This window comes from Triticum aestivum, chromosome 2D (assembly GCF_018294505.1).
Source record: "Triticum aestivum cultivar Chinese Spring chromosome 2D, IWGSC CS RefSeq v2.1, whole genome shotgun sequence".
NCBI lineage: Eukaryota > Viridiplantae > Streptophyta > Magnoliopsida > Poales > Poaceae > Triticum > Triticum aestivum.
The window spans coordinates 93527069-93531096 of NC_057799.1; positions in this window are offsets into that span (position 1 = coordinate 93527069).

Sequence of the window (4028 nt, forward strand, 5' to 3'; positions counted from 1 at the left end):
GTTGAATTCCCCCATCTTTTTGTTTCCATTTATTTCTTACCAAAAATATTTTCTGCCTTCTATTTTGATCCTTGGAGGTTTACAAAGGAACTACCATTTCTACTTTGAGTTTGGCCTCCAAACAAATTTCCCTGGCTAGTCCTTAGATCCCTCAACCAAGATCCATGAAGATGCACTGTTCTCCAGTTCAAATATTTCAAATTATACTTGCTGCAAGTTTGGACCATTTTTGCCAAATTTGATGAAATTCATTTGATTTCTCCTCCTAAAAATCTGAGAAAATTCGGGCAGCCTCTGGATGCAGTGAGAGGTCATCTCACCAAGTCCCAGCCCCAGAATTTTTTTTCTTCATGCCAAATCATTTCGTCGAATACTTGAAGGGCACTGTTACTGTCAAGCTTAGAAGTTCAGTAAACAGTTTCAGGAACTGCTGTCGTTTTCTTCAGAACTCCTTCTCGATCTTGCCAGTGGCCGCGGTGGCGCCGTGCGCCCTGTGCTTCCTTCTTATCCCTGCGCCGCACGATCGCCTGGAAGCTTGCGGGCGTCGGCGACGAGCAGGAGGAGGTGCGCCACCCCATGAGCGACGGCAGCAGCGGCCTTTGCGGCTGCCAGAGAGGCGCAGCGTTGGACGGCGCCGTCCAGCGCCGCCCAAGCCACCAGAGGCCACCGCGTGGCCATCCACTCACCCGTGCACGCTGCCGTCCGTCGTCGTGAACTGCTAGGCGCGGAGCGCGCTCCCTGCCGCCGTCGTACCCGTACGGCCGTTACGTCGAGGACCGGCGTATTACACCGAGCCCGACCGAGGTTTAGCTGAGGAATGGCACCAGTGACCCTCCCTGATGATGCCTAGCCTCCTAAACCCCCTGCACAACCTCTGCCTCGCCGTAATCGCTCGCCGGAGCTATCCCGTTCACGGCCACCCCCTCGGATCGCCTATAAAAGGAGGCCCCGAGCTCGAACTCGAACCCGCACCACCTCCACACACCACCAATACCACGCCAAGCCACTGGAAGAGCCTCGAGGGAGTCTTCTTCCCCAACTCCGGCCGCCTCGACCTGCTTCGGGACCCAGCTCGATTCACCCCCGTGCGTGCACCTCTACCTCTCAGCTCATGCCTGTAGTCTCCTAGTGCATCCACTCTTCTGACCCGCGCATCAATTTGGAGTTTTCAGCACCCACCGGAGTACTCCACCATCGCCCGAACCACCGTCCGCCGGAGAAAGTGTCGCTGTCGACGTGGTGCTCTCCGACGGCCAAGTCCACCACCCACCGACGCGGAAGAACACCCTGAACCTCTTGGTACCCTCCGATCTCTCTGCCTCGCCGGGGTTCAACGCCGGCGACCACCGCAGCCTTTGGGCGCCGGCGAGCTCCGTTGGAGTTTTTAAACCTGACGGGTGGGACCCCCCGTCAGCCTCTCTTCTTTTCCCCCCTCGAACCATTTTCTGATAGCGCCTTCGGGCAAAAATGCGTTTTCTCTTTGGGCTGGCGTATTTCCTACCGAACCGTTTTCTGTCTTCTCAAACAAGTCCCTGGTTCTTTTCTGTTTCATCACAAATTAGTCCTTGGACTAAAACCCTTATATCTTTTTAATAAAAGATGCTTTTTGATTGATTCTTCTTCTGTCAGTCTTGTGTTTTTGTATAGCTTTTTATAGTATTTATTTGGAAATTTTTTGGAACAATTTTTATGCACGCAACTATTTTCATGTTAGTATACGGTTTCGTCATACCGTAGGTTCCGCAGGAGGTGACGGAGCCACGAACTTCGCCGAGCTAGACTCCGACTTCTCCAAACCAGGCAAGCATGTTTGAACCTTTGATATGATAGGTGTTTTGCATGTTTGCTTGAATGGTCTGTGCATGGCATATGAGCATCGGTGAGTATTACGTTGCATGCAAGGCAACTATCCGTGTGTTTCGAAGTTACTGTGATCTTTGATGAGAGATGACCTGATCATGTGGTGACATGAAAGGTAGTAAGATGGTATTGTTGTAGCATGCCGGTCTTACGTCATCCGATAAACTCCGACGTTAACGTGGACTGAGCCACGTTATCGTTCTTCCCCTTTCGTGCTACCACATGTTTTCTGCAAAGAATACGGTTTAGTAAGTTGCTAACCTCTTTCCTTGTACACACCAAATAGAGGGGCCGGGATGAGGGTTCCATGGCCCTGGATTAAAGCCAGTCATTCGGTCAGGGGGCATGGGTGTTTCCGGTTGGGACCGAGAGGGGAGCACCCCTTAGAGCGCGCGGTATAAATTTGATCCCATGCTACACGAGGTTGTAGCCTCCCCGTCTCAAGGTTTTTCTTGAACGTTGCCGAGGGTGATTCCTCGCATCGGAGTGTTGAATGGGTGTGTACTGGTTAGATGTGTTTCTCCTAAAACACCATAAACGGAACTAGTCCCTTGTGACTACTGAAATCCGTTGGCTGTGGTTAAATAGTACAAACTCTGCAGAGTCAAATCCTTCCGAGTCATCGTGCCCATGGTCAAGGACCATGGCCAGATTGTCCATATCCATGTCAGTCCCTATGTCAGTCTCCGTGGTAAATCCCCGGCGAACAGGTTTGAGTGGTAAACCCGGTCGAACGTTATTCCTGTGGATGGACTAACCCTGTTGTTTATCTCGTACCTGAATATTCCCTTGAAATGATTTAAATTCATGAGCTACTGAAATATCAAGTTATGAAATATAAGCCCTTTATGTGATGTCGCTCAGACGTCCGACTGTGGCACTCTTGTCATTCACTTTTGATATAAGCCCTTTTTGTGATGTCGCTCAGACGTCCGACTGTGGCACTCTTGTCATTTACTTTTGATATAAGCCCTTTATGTGATGTCGCTCAGACGTCCGACTGTGGCACTCTTGTCATTTACTTTTGATATAAGCCCTTTATGTGATGTCGCTCAGACGTCCGACTGTGGCACGCTCGTTATTTACTTTCGATATAAGCCCTTTAGGTGATGTCGCTCAGACGTCCGACTGTGGCACGCACTGTCATTTATATTCTATTATAAGCCCTTTATGTGGTGTCGCCTTGACGCCCGACTGCGGCATTGTTATTTCATTTGTACCCTTCCGAGGAGTCATTCAGACACTCGATTGGCCTTCAGCGTTACTTTGGGATTTCGGGAGGACTACCGCCCGACTTCCTTTTTATTTCCCATGCATAGCTGTTTTATTATCTGAGTGCGCTTTATTAATCTGTTCATATGCATCATGTTTGCATTTGTTATATCTTATGTCCGAACTGTCTTGCGAGTACTTTCATAATACTCACCTGGCTTGTTGATTTGGCCAGATGTTGACGAAGGCGATCTCATGGATGAAGAGTTTGATAGTGAGTCCGACGCCTAGAGGAGTCCCAGTCAGTCCCGTGCGATCCTGGATATTGGTCACTTGTATTATATACGCTTCCGCCACCCGCAATAAGTATCCTCGAGCCTCACTCCGACGCTCGAAGGGCTGTTAGTATTCAGGAGTCATGTCACCCACTTCACTGTGACATACCCACCACTGCTTTTATTGTGAGTCAGTAGTATGCCACCCTATCCGCCTTTATGTATTATTGGCGTGCTTGTAATGAATTGTTGAGCAGTCTCCGCTCAACCTTGTATTATGTTTAGTACTCCTGGTTTTTCTTCTGTGATCAAGAAATTGTCTACCAGTCAGAAGGATTCTTCTCTACTGGTCCGTAAAAGGGATCGGTTTCTCAATAAATATTTTTATTGGAAAACCGGTCGTGACAAGCTTGGTAGCAGAGCCAGGCTGACTGTAGGAAGCCACTAGGTGCGATCACTAATCGGTTATTAGCATTTTTAGTGCTTTTTCAGCATTTTGCAAATGTAGCTATTTTCTGTTGGTCATCATAAATTTATGATATGACTACTCAGAATTTTTGCCTACTTTTGTAGATGGCTGGCAGCAACTGCGAGACTCGGGTATTCACTAATGTGCCCGAGGGGTTTGTCAAACTCCTCGTCTCCATCACCAGGCTCGCGATCGGGCCAGCGACTCGTCCG